The sequence below is a fragment of the Rhea americana genome, unplaced genomic scaffold (genome assembly GCF_003343005.1).
Source record: "Rhea americana isolate MKP2758 unplaced genomic scaffold, rheAme1 scaffold_78, whole genome shotgun sequence".
Taxonomy (NCBI): Eukaryota; Metazoa; Chordata; class Aves; order Rheiformes; family Rheidae; genus Rhea; species Rhea americana.
The window spans coordinates 2,064,000-2,082,329 of NW_028186956.1; the positions used below are offsets into that span (position 1 = coordinate 2,064,000).

Sequence of the window (18,330 nt, forward strand, 5' to 3'; positions counted from 1 at the left end):
ACATTAAGTTAATTGATGTAGTAACAGTAGATTTATAAATTTGCAATACAAGCGGACATGCATCTCAAGGACACAAACAATATGAAGCTAATATCCCAGCTGTGATCCAAAGAGCAACTCTCCTCAGCTGATCTCCAAGGGCTGGAAGAGAAAGGTAGATGAGCTGTTGATAAGCCCATTCTGTCTTCTATGCTCCAGTATTACAGGAACAACTTTCTCCTGACTCTGCTTGTTGATATAATACCTGGTGGTCATGTTGCCCATTATCCGAGGGAGACGAGCTTCTTGGAGTGAACCCAGGAAGCCCTGTATGTATTTCAGATGATTCACATTGCCAAAACGTTGACTTGAAACTTCTGCTTCCCTGGAGGACACAGCCCTTGGGCTCTCCTCTGTGCATTCTCCTGCTTAGCATCAGCTAACAGGTAGTCACTTGTCAGGCTGAGAGAAGCTTCCTTACACGAAAACAGGAACAGCCCAGTGTTGCAGGTGAACATCCCTTCGAGTGAAGAATATACACAGGTAGCCTCCTTGCTGCCCTGTGTAGGCCAAAGTCTCATGAAAGGCACTGCAAGGGCACGTGCTTCTTGTGCTGTGCTGTGCTGACCTATTGCTGCCATAGACTGGAATCTGTCTGCATAAATAATCTTACTGCTCAGCAGCTGACAGTTTCTCCCATAAAATTTCTAGTTTGTGAAGATAATGGGCTTGTTATAGAAGTGTGCCTCTTAAAGGCTGATGTAACCCACTTCCCCTGAAGAAAAAGACTGGATGTGTCCAAAATTTTGGAAATAGGAACTTTCAATTATGTAAGAGATAAAATTTGGCTGAAGGACTGCAACCCCCACCCCCAGCAAAGAACAGAAGGGAGAGGACATTAACATCCTCTGCCATCACTGCCTTTCTTCAGTGACTACACAACCATTGCTTTATAAGCAGATAGAYTGCATTTCCAGTGACAGGGCAAAATAGACAACAAATTAGACAGCAAATTAGACAACAAATTTAACAAAAGTTTTTAAATAAACACATAGTGAGATTCTTACACTTAACGGCATCCTGAATCGTCAGTATTTTGCCTCTGCTGCACACTTCCCCTCACCTCCGCCCCAAAAAAGGAAAGTATGTGACTATGAATCAACAGTTCAGTTTTCTTGCTTATTTTCTGGGGACCAAATATTCAAGATGGCTTGAAATTTGCTAGGACAGCTGTAGAAAATGTTTTTTCATCTGTGCATATTCAAATTGCTGCTGACTTTCTTTATAAATGGAAATGGCGATGTTGATGCTTCCAAGACTATTATGCAAAAATATGTAAGTGCTGACTTAGTAGCAGCAAAAATATCAGTAAGGTATGGGTGATGTTTAAAAACTTAAATGTGAGTTAAATTTGAGATGATCATTCAATGTGAATTAAATTTTCTAGATGTTAAGTGCAAGTTTCATTTTTATAATCCTGCAGTAAACACCAGACCTTATACCAAATATAGAGGACAAGCTCCGTAATGCGGTTGAACAGCATTTGTCTTCTGTAATTATGACGTCCTGTGCTTTTCAGATTTACATTAATTAAACTAGAAAAGGTCACACAACTGAAAATGTTCACAATTTGGGCAAGACTCAATAACAAAATCTTTTGCATCTATCAGTAATCTTTTATACACAATAACTGTCACTTTGACAGAGTATATCTGTCAGCTTGCTCATGAACACGCAAAAGAAGCTTCAGCCTTTACCCTCTAACAGGGTTCAGAAGCACTGGCTTGCAAAGCTCAATGCGAGAGACCAACAAAAAAGAGGAAGACAACCCAGGAGTCCAGGAGGTATTTTTGTCATCTGTTCAAGAAATAATTTCTCTGTAGTTTAAGAGCTCCTTCGGATTTAATTTAAGGACAGTGCTGAAATGCTATAAGAAAAACATTTATACTTTTACAGCTAGGAAGGAGAGGAGGAGACAGACAAAAGACCATAATTCTAAGCCCAACCCTTGAAAATTAGGTGCAGCGTGACCTTTGGCAGGACAGTTTCTATGCCTCCTTCTCCTCTCAGGTTATTCAACAATGTTGCTACTCCACCAATTTTTAAAGACTTAACATCCCCTATAGAGGCATATTCCTTCCTCACACTGTATCATGCCTTGAAAAATGGGACCAGAAAGTGCCTCCAACCTCTACTGATGTTAACACTAGCCAAACAAAAAGCCTTTAAAACACCTCTATATTTACAGAGAATTGATGAGGGTTTGGTTTGTATTTAGTTCACTTAGAAACTGAGAGGAGTCCTAGCCCCATGTTATGAGGGAGAAGTCATTCCTCTATCTGAATAATCCTCCAGACATAACCTAGAAAACTACCTCCTCTCTGAACTTCTTTTTCTCAAACTTTTATTATAAGTGAACTTTTTCCCCAAATTCTGTTCCCTCTTTAATAGCTGATTTAAAAGAAATAAAAAGGATGCGGAGAAAAGGGCCCCTTATCCTTCACATCACAGTGGACTGCATGGGAAAGTCTGCATTGCAGCACAATGCTATTAAACCCTTGGGCCCTTCAAAGGATACAATATTACTTTCCTATCGCTGGAGGAGGTGAGAACTAAAAAAAATAATAATAAAATAAAATAAAATAAAATAAAATAAAAATAAAATCTAACCAATCTGAGAACAATGTGTTTAAGAGTAAGTGTTCAATCGGCAAAGATACTAACAGAGAAGATGAAAATGCAACGCTTTCAGAACATTTCAAAATTATTTCTGGATAAAGTTCTTAGCTTCACACGGTTTTCTGCCACTTTGAACTGTACCTTAATGTAGCTTGCTCTTTAAAGGGCATTTAATATATCAAAGAAAAACTACAGAAGGCATCAGAAAAAAAAATCAAAGTACATGCCTTGTTTCCATTCAGCCTCATACCTAGGAAGCATTCCACAAAGAAACAAAACTATTTGAAGGGCTCCTGTCTGTTCCACAGTGTAAAGGAGGACAACATAGTCTAGCATCCCACGTACAGTAAAGACCGTTCAATGGAAGCCACAGCAGCAGTGGAGAAACTAACAGACATACCTCGGCATACAGCGGGCCCCCCAAGCCTTGACCAAAAACAAACAAAAAGACAACTATTTCCAAGACAGACAGACATAAAATAGCTCTCTCTCAGGATGTGTTAGGACACTAAAGACTGTAAAGCCTAATAGAAGCCTAAAAAGCCAAAGGAATCTTCTAGTCTAAAGACAACTGTTATGAAATGAGCTTCGTAACTGGAAGTTATGAGGAAGCTGGGCAAATTCAGGGTTTGACCATCTTTAGAAAAGACAGCATAAGCCCTCCTGTGGGAAAGCTTCTCCATAGTAACTAAAACAGCAATCTAAGCATTGACTGTTCTCTCTGTCAAAAATAACCTCAACATGCAAACAGAGTACAAAAGCTTCTCAAAAGCAGATTTCAGTGACCCAAAAGGAGAAGAAGGGGCTCCACTAAGCACACATCACTGCCACTGATCTACTTTGCCAATAAAGGAATGACAGGCAGAAATATAAAAAAGACTAAATAGCTGTTTAACACACATGCCGAACAACATTATTAGGACAATTAATACATTGATGATAGTATTTCTCCAGCAAAAGGTAGGATCAATACCTGCACGATTTTTCCAGCAGTGCTTCTTCAAGAAATTGCCCTCTTATTTTAACAGCAAGGTAGATGGCAGCTTCTAACATTTAAGGGAAACTATACAGAAACTCGAAAAATGTAATATGTGAATGGACTGTGCTTAATGAAACACAAAGACCTCCAACATTTTATCTGCTATTCCATGAAAACTGTCAATGTGGGCAGAATTTTACCTCAAAAAAATCTGAGGGGAAAAGATGACACAGATCATTAAATATTTAGGTATYGTTAGTCTTAGTGACTTTAACAATCTAATTTCTAAAAAGCACAGCAGAAAACATTCTCTGCCAACTCGCTGCATAATAGTTAGGGACCAGAGCACTGTTAATCTCTCAAGTTATTTATAACCTTGCCAAACTGAGTTTATTTCTGAAGCTCAAATTTTACATTATTTTAATTTCAACCAAACTAGCATGGATGTTTCCATAAAGGGGACAAAGAAAAATATGTTGTTTGGCGCTTGTTGGACTTTTCAAAAACATGGACTTTTCAAAGAAAAGGTTTCAGAGACTTATGCTTTCTAGAACAGGTAGTTTTGGATAAGGAAAGTATCTTCTGTGATCCTCAGAATAATTTCTCAATTTGGCTAACATATCTCTTGAAAATTTACAGATTGCTTCTGTTTTTTGCAATGTAGCTAGAGCTTCGCAGCCTCGGTCTCCAAAGGGCCCGTTGTGAAGGAGCATGCTCCAGGCTTTCAGAGCTGTCACTGCTGACAAGTTTGAACTTCACTGTCCTGCACATGTATGAGACCATCGAACTCCCCAGCATGTCCCAGCCCTTTGAGAACAGCCGCAGCAGAACAGCTCCAGCCCCGGCACAAAGAAGCTCTGAAGACCTTGTGAAGGACAAGGATCCTCAAAAGTGAAGGGGAGAGCACCACTACTCATGTTCACAATGTAAGGGGAAATCTCACTGTATCTGTCTATAAGTGGCTTCTCATGATTCCACTTGCTCCAAGAAAACAAGACTGCAGGATCCGAAGTATTACAGCAAAGATTTTACCTTCATGTTGTAAAATGTCGTGCATATTTAACAGCTTCTAAAACATCATCACCCAGTCCCCTTCTCCCTGCTCTGTGAGGAAGTATCAATGAAGAAACAGGCACCATGACAAAGGGCAAAGTAGTCAAAGGACAAAAGCAGAAATCCCAACTGGAGGTTCTTCCTCTAATCACCAGAGCATAGTCTCACTAGAGAGCGCCGCTAATGGACTAGAGACACTAGAGGCAGTAGTAAGGCATTATGTCTAGTAAGAGAAAAAAGAGAGGAAGATAGGGATTGTGGAGTGTTGCTAACACTAAAATGTCCAAAATTCTAGTTAAAAGATAATTCCAAGATTTTGAAATGTAGGAAGATAGGAAAAGTTCAATACACTTTATCATGATGCTACACTTTAGTGCATATATATTTAGAGTAATCACACTGTGCTTTGTCGTTTTTCTTAGGATTCACAGCATATGAACAACACTCTATATATGTCAATCATCAAACCACCACGGGAATAAAAGGCATAAGCACTACTAATCACATTAGGACATTATTAAGAAGCCTAGAGAATAACTAGGGCAGTAGGAAGAGAGTAAGTTCATTGTAACTCCACCTTTTCTTTTGCTTCTCTTTATTGTATGGAGAGTTGATGCATATGAAACAAGTTCCTATCGTTTTTACCTCTCATAAAAAACAGAAAGTAGTATTACCGTAAATCACAGGAACCAAGGGAATATGGGCTAGAACACTATCATAAAGCTGCCAGCAGCTAAGTCACACGGTTTCTTTTTGTTTACTAATCTGTATGCTATAGGAACTTACACTAGTAACATATAGCTCAGATTGCTACATTTCTATTATGACTTCTTAATAAATTAGCATAGGTAAATATTAAGATCTTCCTGAGGGTATTGAAGAAAAGATACTTGGAACTGAAAGTGAAAAACTTGAACATTTGATACCAGAAGAGGCTCAAATTAAGCCTAAATGTGTCATAATATAAACCATATTCAGAGTGCAAGGAGTATCAAATAGCTCTTAATTCATGAACCTCACTTACAAGATAACATCATAAATTATATGATACCCTGAACAATCAGGCATTTTTCATCTAAAATGTCTGCAAAAAATATGAAGAGAAATTGTTTCCATTTTATTGAGAAGTTTAAAAAACGTCCATATTTTTCCAGGCCTATTAAATAGTCTTGAAACAAATATTCAGTCTTCAAGGAATAACACTACAATAAACTTTACTGCAACTTTTTTCCTCTTTCAAGTAATTTTTCTATTTATTTCACTTAGAAACTTACTCATTTTATTTTTTAGGGAAAAACAGCCAAGAAAGCAACATGACGCAGCATAAAAATCATACATACAAAATAATCAAACTGCCTAAAATTGTCAATTCATCCATTCTGAAAAATATCCATCCTCCTACCAAATATCTACAAAATAAAATCTTCATGATTTTCCTTGAAAATCCCAGCTCTTTTCTGTCATTATAAAGTTTGAAGTAATTAAATGTTACAACAGTTTGTTTTTGTGAGACTGGTCTCACGTTCTGAATGTCAGGTGTGTGTGGAAATCACTCCTTTTTTGTTGTTTTTTTTTTCTTTCTAAACATATGCTTTGATCCTGTTGGCCTTGCTGGTACAGCAGTTGCCTCACTGACAGTCTCCTTTGAAGCCTCCCAGCAGTGCCAAGATAGAAGCAGGCTGCAGCAGGAGGCTCAGTATTTTCTGGTTATGCAACGGATTAGATCATTATCAACAAAACTGGATGGCTCCAGTAGAGAAAGAAACAAGGAATCAGAGAATGAGATTTTCTTTAATTTTTAAAATAAGGGTTGCTGCCTGGACAATTTGAAAGGAGGTGAAAGTTACCTAGAAGTAAGAGCTGGTCAATCAGAGAGSTTACTCTCCAGCTAAAAGCACTGGAATAAATATTACTAGCCCTAAAATAAATATTACTGTTACACTTATCATTCACTTCTGCTCCTTCTATGCAAAGCCGAATTTTCTCATTCACTGTGTATCTGGAAAGAAAAATTTGCCTCACAGTGAGGCCCCCAATTTAAGAAACCTGGTTTACCTATATAAGCACCGAATTGTTTACCATGAAGAGTAGGTTCCCCACAGCTGAATGACCACATGCCAACACTGATGTAGAAGAACAGCCCGAGTTCTCACATACCAGTAGCAAGAATCCGTGAATTTTAGTTACGGTACATTTATTTGCCCATAATCTATGCATGCAGATATCCTATGTATTTGTTACGTTTCTCTCTTTTCTAGATGCTCTGAAACTTTTGCATCACAGATTATATAAACTGGCTTTTTAAAGGAGCTTCAATTTATTGAAGGATAAAGCATCTACTAATTGGTCATTGAGTGAAGTCATGGATGTTCAGTCTTCACACATGGCAGAAAAAGATACATTTTAAGCTCTTAAAAAATATGTCGCATAGCTCCATCACTGTACAACTGACACATCCATTTGTGTTTTCTGTGCACATAATTGGCAAAGAAGTGTAACATTGCACGAAGCAAATCCCCTGAGTCAAGTTCTAACAATGAGCGTACAGTTAGAAGAACAGAATATATAATATTGAGCATATTCAAGTATTTACTGCTTCTATGAAGGATTTCAATCTTCAGGGCTAATGAATGTATGTAAATAAAAAGAAATCAAGGTTTTGAGAGGCCTAGTTAAAAGCTCTTGTTTTCCACAAAAGACTTAAGAGCATTTACATCTTGAACACAAGAATAGAGTAAAAAGTTTAATATAGAAAAGGGTATATATATGGTTATTCTTAAGAAAATAATAAGAGAAACTATTCTTGCAATGCTCTAATGCATCAAGTTCAAAATGATTATAACAGCGGTACTTGTAAAGCACTACTGAAGTTGGGCTTTGCTTTTCAAGTTACCAAAAAGTCAGCACCGGGCAATTTTATGCATCTGGTTATATCAGAAGAGAAACGTAACATTAAAAATAACATTATCCAATAAAAGAAGGATTATTAAGTATAGCACAATTTACATGACCAGAATAATTTGTTTACATTTGCATACTATCAATAGACAGCAAGCAGTTTAAAGAAAACCTAAAAAGCAAGAAACTCCATKTTTTGGGGGTTATTTACAAGGGTAATTTTTCAGATATGAGATTTCTGTTATCTTATACATCTGGAAACTATCAAGACAAAGGAACTATGAGTAGGATAATAAGCTCTTAGGACTTACTTGTTACCATCCTTGTTTGACACTAACAATAAAGAATCATCAGTTTGCATCTTCCTGTTTCTCTTGTGCAATCATACAATATTTCATGTGACACTTTAGAAACTCAAGACTAAACGAAAACAGGTGTTCAGCTGGGCTGCCTTCATCTCTATCTTTATTCAACAGTCAATAATAATTAACAAGCACACATGAAAAAATAACTGGCATTTCCCCCAAATCATGCCAGAAGAAAAAATCACTGATGATTCAAGCCAGTCTAAGTGGAACACTGAAAGTATGATTCATAATCCATTGCTTCAGGTTTCATTCTAGGGAGATAAAAAGCTCCATCAATAACACAAGCTGGAAGATTGTCTTAAAGTCTCATTTAATTACAAAACTCTAAAATGCAACATTAATTAACTATATATTTTCAGTGCTGAATATTTCTTTTATGTGTGCTCAGAATAATGTTTCAAAACCATGACTAGTTACCTTCAGTAACCCCTGCAGGCAGTAAAATCTTGGAGGTTAGTTAGCATGTCTGACCACATTCCCCAGCTGTCTTCTCAATAGCTGCAGAGCGCAAGGTTTCATGCCATCCACATGGGCAGAGGAAATGAGAACATTTTGAATGAAATCCCAATCAAAGGCTCATTAAGTGGCAACTCAGTTACTGCTAGTCTCTTAGCACAAATTTATAAAAGCAGCTGAAATTTAGTAAAATAGCTGGATTTGTGGGTTTTTTAAATAATATTCAGGTAAAATTGGACTACAATGATAACAACAAAAAAAGAAAAAATCTCAGGCAAATGAGCTCACTACTCCTGTCAGGCAAGAGCTCAGACACAGCACCATGCCAAAAATGACCTCTGTGGCCAAGCTTCTATAGCAAATTGAGTTTTCAAGTGCATTTCCTCCTGTCTGTTCTTCAAATTTATCTCGTTTCTTTATTTCCAGCCCACATCCAAAACATACAAGCACTGTGAAGCAATTACAGCTTAAACCCAAAGGCTGTTTATCACAAGTTTATTTTTAATATTTAAAGTATAGTAGAAAAAACACCGAAGTCTAAGTGAAACTAAAAAGAATCAAAAATTAAATACTTAGACGGCTTTTTTTTGTTAAAGAGACAATAAAATGGTGAAAACAATGTCTTAAAAAAAAAGAACTACTTCAAAATCTGCTGCTCAGTCACATCCTTGAAGTTGACCAATGAAAGAAACTCAAAAGTAATGCTCCTTTTCCTATATTGCAATCAGAACAAATGATAGCTCTGACACTGGAAACAGAGATTGGCGAAACACTTTATTTCTCTTTAATGGGGTTACAAAACAATGTAAGAATAATAAAAAATATAAATAGTCATACAGCCATATAGTGCAATTTAATCATACATCATACTTGTACTGCAGAAAACATCCAACAAAAATAAAGTTTTAAAATTAAGTTGTATTTCAAATGTGTGTTGCTTCTCCAATACTCTTATTTAACAGGCTTTTAAAGCAAGATCATCAAGCACTCCTCGTGCTTGATATCTCCTGTAGGTGAGGTATGTGCCCTATCTCCTGTAGGTGAGATACGAAGACACAACAATCGAGCATGACCTTGGGTTCTACTGCAGTATTTGTCATTTCTTCTTTAAAATCTTAAAATCATCAAAACATTTAGCCATAACATGGACACTACTGAATGCACATGCTTTAGTGGAAGGTGATGAAAATTACTTAAATGTGTCTTTTATTTACATTTAAATGTTTGTTCATTTATATTCCTCTTAGCATTACCAGTGTCACTGCTACAAATAAGAAAGTGACATAGCAAAAATGATTGTTTATTAATAAATGCTTCATTCCTTCTACAAAGTTAATCTCCACATGCACTCACAAGACAGAAAATTATTAGGTAATATTTCCCATGTGGAAATTGAAACTATGTTATAGATTGTCCAAGTCATGCAATAATTTAAACGTCACAGACTGAATTAACAAACCGTAAGAAACCCTGCCTCCCAATCCTACATGCTCATCACTGAATTTTGCCTGTCTGATATGAAAAAAGAACTATCAGGATGATGCTGTATTGTCATAACTGAAATACAAAATAAGCATTTGTTAAAAGTTGTTAGAAGCTTTAAAATAATCTTGCCAATAAAAAGAGAAATAGAAAAAAAAAACAATATACTAACTGGGCCCCTTTCATCTTCCAAGGAGGCAAAGCACAGTTATCATCCCCTCAAGCTAACCCAAATAAAGGCTTGTAACCAATATCTTTTATAAAGAACAGGAGAATGTTTTCTGTTTCTGAATTTACTGACTTCTGTTCACACGGCTGCTTTGCTCCTAGTTACCCTTATGCGTGAATGTGAACTAAATGCTAAGAAGGGGTCTTTCCACTGTCCCCAAACCAAGACAGATAAACACCAAATGTTCACAGAGGAGATGTACCGTGGCACAGCACAAATTTACTGCTCATTTCCTCATTCTAATATAGCACTGAGTGTGTGAAATGCTAGGCACTCCTCTACTTTGTTCAGTGAGTCAGCAGTGGTCGTCTTCAGAAAGGGAAATGTCTTGTGGTACTCACAAACTGCAGAAACATTAAAAAGGTAGAATTGTATCCATATGTTAAAGTGTCTATTTCCAGCACATCTGAACTAGCACAGTAGATGTTTTAAAGCTGACCAGGAGACTGACTCAGCTCCCTTTTAAACTAATAGGAATTGAATGAATAAATCCCCTAAAAAGCTTTCCCATCTCAACTCATGAGTTTGAAACATTAGGTTGCAAATCTTGCACGACTTCAGCAGCTCAGGATTCTGACTGGTCCAAAAATAAAACAAGAGCTACCTTCATTGTGTGCAGCAGAGCATTTCTGCTATCACCCAGAACCCAGGGGGCAAGAACTTGAGAAATAGTGAAAGTCTAATCAATTTTTAAAAACTGTTTAGGAGCTCCGCACAGAGATTTGAATCACTTCTGGTTTTTGAGCAGACTTCTTCGATCTCACCTGTCAGTCATTTGCTCAGGCTGAATGTACTGGTTAGGAAATCCTAAGAGCGTGCATCACTAGCAACCCATTGCAGGAATGTCACTAAAAAGGTTCCAAAACCAACTTCTGTGTCTGAGTTGTTCTCTCCTGTTCTCAAGATCCTTAAAATTAAGGAAAATGAATGGCTTGAATTCTGGTCAGTACAGCTAATGCAATGCTTCTATGTTACCACACTCAGGAACACTCACTTGCTCATTTCTTAGCTGACCTAAGTTCAATCACTGAACTTCTACTAGTGCAGTTGTTTCTTTGTAACGGTGATACTGTTTTCTACCCTCTCTTTAAAATAATTAGAGGACAACTTCCATCACCGCAAGTGCTGCAAGCCTACACACCACAGCACAGACACAGAACACCACTCATTTTCATCATGAATTTCCAGCTTAAAGACAAGCGCAGTCTAGAGATGAGCCTTCACAAAGTCTGAAGAGAGCTATCACAGTGCATGCTTCTGTAAGAGCTGTACTGATAAAAACATTATTAAAAGCAAAGGAATGGGGGCTCAAGTATGGATAGAATCAGGTAGGCTATGAAAACCATATAAGCAGTAAGCAAATGTCAGTTCAAAACACACATCATCACACTTGCAACAAAACACATGCACCTTGTCACATCTTCCTCAATAAAAATCCTTCTTATAATCTTTGAAGCAAGATTAAACAGAAAATACCAGATAAGCCTTTCTTAAAGTGCTTTCTTGAAATGTTTACAAGATCAAAACATGACTGTTGAGCCATTATTTTACTTGCAGGAATCATGTCAAAGCCAAAGCCAAAGCCAGGAGAGCACTGTTTAATACAGTAACGCAGTCTCAAATTAAATCAAATGCACAACCGTATAGCAATCAGTTTTAAGCAATGAAATCTYGCACTTCACTGAATTTCAAAGGTCAAAATTCAGCTCTAGCCCTTGAGCTGATCATCTAGGTTTATGGCCTTTCTAGCACTCAGTAGTGAGGGACACCTCAAGATCAGTATTACAGAGCTCAAAATCCAAATGCTTCTTACAGAAGTGAATACTTTCAGAACAAAAATAGATATATTATAGATGATAACGCAAGTAAGTAAAATAACAAGGAAGTCTATGCTTTTGTGTTCTAAATATAACATTTTCTCATAAAGAGAGATATCAGTTCACTCACAGGCGAGAAAGGGCAATGAAAGAGGGGTTCTCCCTCACCATAGAGTCAGTCCAGTGCGAACACCAGAATGGGATGCAGGAATCCCTATCTCCACGCTGAAACATATGCTCTTGCCTGGGGAAACTCACTTTCCTTCTCCCGTCACAGCAGTCAAAACCATTATTAGCTTCTAAACAAGAAATTATTTGAGGCATATGAATGTCTGCAACATTTTAAAGAGGATTAAAAAACTCTATGTGCTCTATCTTTCAAGTTTTTGCTTTAAAAAGCAGCTCCTTAAATCTTTCCATAATGCTTCTTACTATTTATATCTACATTTTCTCTTCTATCTTCCATCAATTTCAATAGAACAGGATTTGATACAGCTTTCCCCAAAAGTAAGCCAGCCACACAAACTATATATACAGCATTCTAAAACACATATTTTTTCAGTGTTTCATTGTTTTGGCAATGCTTTATTTTATCTTCTCTTCATTTATGAACATGTGGTCATGCCTGTAATTTCAGGCAATTCCCTATCAGAAGAGAAAAAAACACCAAGAACTTCATCTAGGCATAAACTTCCTCGAGGCTCTTGGGAGAAGAGGACAACCTATCGTTTTGTGGAAGAGACTCCAGTCCACTGAAGGAGTGCAAGCTAGCTGGGAAGAGTTAAAGCAAGCTGCTAATATTCCGCAGCATTGCAAGCTATTCCAGACTACAGTTACTATAACCTACACTGGGTGTCCTCTGCATAAGCACCAGTGTGACTTTGTGGACTGCTGAGACTCAGTCTGTTGCAACTGGCATAAGTTGCCACAGGCGAGTAATCACAAGAAACTGACCTTGGCAAAAGCACATTTTACACTTCACTGCTGTTCAACTGTGTTAAACTAAAGAGAGAGCAAGTGAGCATAAGCGGAAGGGGGGAGGGAAAAAGAACAAAGAGGGATAGCCAGAATGCATAAAAGTGATCAGAGCCATTTTCAGCTTTATCTGAATTTAAGATTCTGAGAGAAGGACATCACCTACAGTGTACATCGCTACTACCTACTCACGGTTACATCAAACCCACATGATATTGTTTTTATAGCAGTGGGGTTTCAGGTGTTCTTTTAAGGAGTGATGGGACAGGGAGAGGAAGGAGTGAAAGGGTTTAAGTACTAAACTGGGAGTTAGTATCTCCAAAAAGATCTCCCAGAAAGGCAAAAAAATACATATATTGACAACAACTAAAACTTTCTCATACTGTTCTACCACCAGTCTACTTACCAAACAAGGCTTTTTAAATTGTTCCTTCACCCTGCTTGGCCACACCTCTTGACAGTATGTCTTGGAACAGCAGCAACAAATAAAGACTATATTTATTCCTTGAGGTGTGCAACAAGATACTTTAGTCCCATTTTTAAAGTTTCAGCTCAAATGTAACTTCAGAGACAGCAATTAACATGAACTAGTATGGTAGAATTCCCCCCCTACACACACTGTACATACAGTTGTGCTCTGTCCTAACCATCTTCTAATTTTCCTTTGGTTTGGCTCAACTACCTCCTTGTCAATTTTTTTCCTAGTTTCTGCGTTCAATTGCTTTGGTATTGACTACCACATCTGCAGAAAAACAGGACCTGGCAGAGCAGGATGCCACAGGCTCCCATGATTAGCGCTAACCCACATCCTGCCCAGATTTCACATCAAGTTGAACAAGAAAATCTAACCTTGAGGGTATTCTGGGTTTCCAGGACATTTGGTGGTTGAAGGAAAATATGCACAAGTTCATAAACTCAAAAAAAAAAAAAATCACTCTCTACTTAGGAAGCGCACAAGGTACGTAAGTCTAGACAAAATAAGGCCACATGTGTTTCCTATCTCAGTTTTCTTACCACTCATGAGAGTCAGTGATCTAAAGATCAGAGCCCTCTAAAAAAACCACTTACTACAACTTATCTTCCAAAACCTGAAGGCTGCTTCTCTCCTGCATAGACATTTTCTCACTTCCTCATCTGATCACATAACTTAATAATCCTGCTATAAAAGCAAGTCCTTTTGTTCCTCTCAAATGTCTTTTTTTATATATATATATATATATATACACATATATGTATGTATATACATATATATCTGTGTCTTCAAAGTCTCCATTCCACTATTCCAATTCTTCCTCCATTTCAGGCCCCCAAATATAAGTCCCACAAGTAAGCTGAAAAGTGACTTTATTTTGGACACGTTCACATTATTATCTCAAACCGTTCCCATCTGAATGACAGCCATCATGGTTTAATGATCTCCACTGTCACTGGCCAGGGAGATGCAAGACTCGATCCCAACAGCAGCTGGATGATTCACAGGCATCGATGTTCAGTATTTAACAGTGTTAGGATCACACTGAGTTTATAAATTATAAAAATGTCAATTTGATGAAGTGTAACTCAAATTTTCAAGAGAATCAGGTATTCCTGAGCCTGAACTTAAGATCTAAGTCATAAAGGTGTCATCTGTGGATGTGCAGAATTGTAATCATCTCACCAGATTGTAGCTCTCTTTCTCACAAATAAATGATTCTTAGAAGACCCAGAGGCATACTTTGTGACAGTAAGCCAGGATTCTGTCATAGGGGGCTGGATGGGCTACTGAATGCTCATTCCTTCTGTGCAGAATGTATGAAATTCATGTAGGGACTAGGCAGAGAGTAACCTGATACTCGCCGTATTTTGCTGACTGTACACTTTGGCACAAATTTAATTGTTAAAATTTGTATTGACTAAGTCTTGTAATAATTAGTTAAAGTAGATTTAAAAAAATAGAATGATTGCACTAGTTCTGCAGCAATTACTGTAGACCTTCGGGTTCAGCTATGATATGGTACACTATCATTTCCCACAATGGAGAGCAGCAAAAGAAAGAAAAGGGTGACAAGAAAATAAGCATTTAAAAGGTACTCATATCCTCAGGAAGACTAAATGTTTATTTTTACTAAGTCCTAAACATGCATGACTTTCTATCACATAAGAGTACTCTCAGCTCGAAGTAGGAATTTGATAGTGCTTCTTCAGTGCATATCCTAAACATTAGGTTATTGAATTAGTTTCTTTCTGCAGCTGTTTTTCAATCTCTCACACTGCACTATGCTTTAAAATAATGTGCCATTCRATGCCAAATGAGGCATTTGAGCTGATGGGTCAGTGGCCAGAACCTCATTTTCAAGTTCTTTCTCTGATTAGGCAAAATAAGTATTAGCTGGGTCTTCCATACCCAGGCAAATAACTATCCAAGTGTTGGCTACTCTGAGCAGCTCACTTTTCCCTTCATTCCTCAACTCTTTAACATGAGACAATTCCTTGAAATCAATGTATTTCCACAGAAAAATATCAGAGATGACACACCACAATCTTCCCATATCTAAAAATTACTTTTTAGATTTAACTATAGTTATGTATATATCTATACACACACATTGACACATACAGTTATATTATTGCTATAAAATATGTATCAACTAGATCATGTTACTGTGATTGAGATGTTATTGATATGATGTTAATTTGACTGAAGTATACCTATATTGGTACAAGATTAATTTACTTGAATTATATTTACATTTCTAGAAAAGTTTCAGAAAAAAATGCCTGTCTAGTCTACTCACCCAGTACAACATAACTGAAATCCTTGAAGCCCAGCAAGTCAGGAGATGCTTCTTTTCCTTCTGGCTGTGACTATAGCGGGTGATCTACTAGAAGAAGAAGAAGAAAGTTTGGCATATAATCCTTGGTGTTCTCAGTGGATCAGTATTTTCAAAATCCTTACAAAACACTGCAGTGGATCTAGAAGATCAATCACTACAGGTTTCCAGAAAGCTTTCAGAGTTGATGCACTCTTTTCTAGATATCTAAACAAGCCACACCACATTTTCCCATTTGAAACACTATATGCCTCTCTCAACTGTCTTAAACACAAAGATATTAAAATGAAAAGCCTAAAGTTCTTCTGCTTGTTTTTTAAAACTAAAATATGCAGCTTGCATTTTCTGCTATAAATTTTAATTTTGCATCATAGAATTGGAAACTTTTTGTTTGAATTTACATTTCTTCAAGATTACTCTTCYGAGAAAGGTTACAGTTTCTGGGTTAACGCACTTCACAAAACCAATAGCAAAATTATGTTTACAAGTAAAACCATGAAAAATATAAAATATCCTTTCTCCTACTAGAAGCTTCAATTAATGAATAGCCACAGCTGTAGAGGTTAAGGTAAATTTTCATCTGCCTTGCTGAATAAACATTTTTCAGTATAGAAGATGCTGTGCAAAGTTAAGTGATCTTTATTTTCTGCTAACTCTAAGATGTCGTTTTTCTAAGAAACTTCCCTTTTTTCTTGCTAGAATGTTGAGCATATAATTTTGCTGATACTTATCCTATGTATTATCAGTTCAATTCTTCTAGTTCTCTCAGTAATAGCAAACAAACTCACAAAAGCTTTTCCTCAGATTTCGCAGGCATGTGTGTGCCTCTCTCTCAGTACCCAGGCCGCCTTGCCAATATGTAGGATTAAACTTTTTCCAAGGTTGAATAAGCCACCATCTGTCTATCTTGTGTGGTGCTGTGCGCCATCCGGTAGAGTTGTCCCTTAGAGCATGTTTCTACCATATGTCACTCCTGAGTGATCAGTTATGCCAAGACATTTGGGAAAAAATGACTAAGTCTAGCTGGAAAACCCTCTTAGAATTCCAGAGGAGGTTTGCCAAAGCTGTATTTGCAAATAACTTTGCATCCATCGATTTTTGCATATATTGTATGCAATGACRGATAAACTTTTCTCAAACCCAACACAGCAATTATTTGGATGATGTAACTGCACTTTACTGTCCAGAATTCAAATACTTTTTAATAAGCTAAGAGGCTCTGGTATAATATACCTTCTAGGAAAAATACAATGAACTTTTACAGAACAGATGTAACTTTAACCATAACTAAGTTGAGAAGAAAGGAAAAAAAAAGATACAAACACTGTATTTCAAGAAAGACTTTATTTGTTATTTTAAAACCACAATAAACAAGCCACTTCCTTCAAAATACTCAACACAAATATTTAAGTAACTGAAAGTGAGGGKTTTTTTTTAATATATAACTGTACCTAAACTGTTTACTGGCATGCAGAGTGGTGACCTAACCTTAATTTTAAACCACTGATACAACACAGTTCACACAATTAGAATTTGTCTCAAAGATTTCCACTCTATCGTATTTTAGATTTAAAGAATCATTTTACTATCCAGCTCCTCAAATTTTTAAATTAAAATTCAAGCCAGTATTGTTCTATGGCTAACTCAAGGCTGTTCATTTTTGACTTCAGGGGCACTTGGTTATGTAGCAATGAATACCAACAGAGAATCTACCAGATCTGCTACTACTTAATGCTGAGGAAGAAGTTCTTGAAAACATTAAAAGCAAGCAAGCAGTGATTACAGCCTACCTAAGTTTAACATGGGAAGGAAATCTGTTAAATAACAGTAGACAAATTATGCGAATTAGTATATTTAGTGAAAAAAAGTTAGGTGAAGAGTAGTAATAAAAGTTGCCAGAAAACATTCATAGAAGACTGAGGGTCCTTTCTTTCTGTTTTAAGAGTTTGGACCATTATTGAAAAAAAGGTAAMGATGTGAAACAGGAATTAACTGAGGCCAGTTCAGATCAGCAAACAAGGGCAACATAAAGCAGAAAAGGTTCCTGCTGGATGAAGATGTCAATATTTTACAGTACTGAGAATACTGAAAAGAGTTGATTATTAAGGGAAAATGAGACGAATTACCACCTCAAAATAGATTATATTCTTTTTTAATGTATCTAATTAAAACACAAAATTCCCCTATATACAAAGGGTAAAGCTTGAAAACATGAAGGTATCACGTTAATCTAAAAAGTAATGAAAGCCTCATACTCTTAACACTGATAACTGTACTTGAAGAATGGAAAGAAAAAACACCAGAAAATAAACACACTAGTTTCACAGAATTTGATCGCTCGCCTATATAATACTGGCCTCTTACGTCACTGGTAACAATCTTGAAGCCACTGAATTTTCTGAGAGCTCCTTGTTGGCCTGTTCTCACAAGTCTGCGCATTCCCACTACTCAGCCAAAAAAAACAGAGGTGGCTCTCCCACAGGAAMTCTCCACTGACCCTTTTCATCTCAGCGTGAAACCATCAGACTGAAGTGCCTCTGCTGTGACCGACACTCCGCTTGCTTCTTCCACAGGTCCGTATAATGTTACCTTTGGTGTGAAACAT

At 37.0% G+C, this 18,330-nt stretch overlaps 1 protein-coding gene across 2 annotated transcripts in view; it reads right to left on the minus strand.

The window, feature by feature from the left end:
- The window catches only part of LDLRAD4 (low density lipoprotein receptor class A domain containing 4), a 244,969-nt gene extending 229,196 nt beyond the window's left edge, over window positions 1-15,773 (minus strand). For both annotated transcript variants that reach the window (XM_085322504.1, XM_085322503.1), the window contains exon 1: window positions 15,690-15,773. The gene's annotated coding sequence lies outside the window, so the exon portion shown is untranslated. The remainder of the gene's footprint in view (window positions 1-15,689) is intronic.
- Window positions 15,774-18,330: the final 2,557 nt, after the last annotated feature.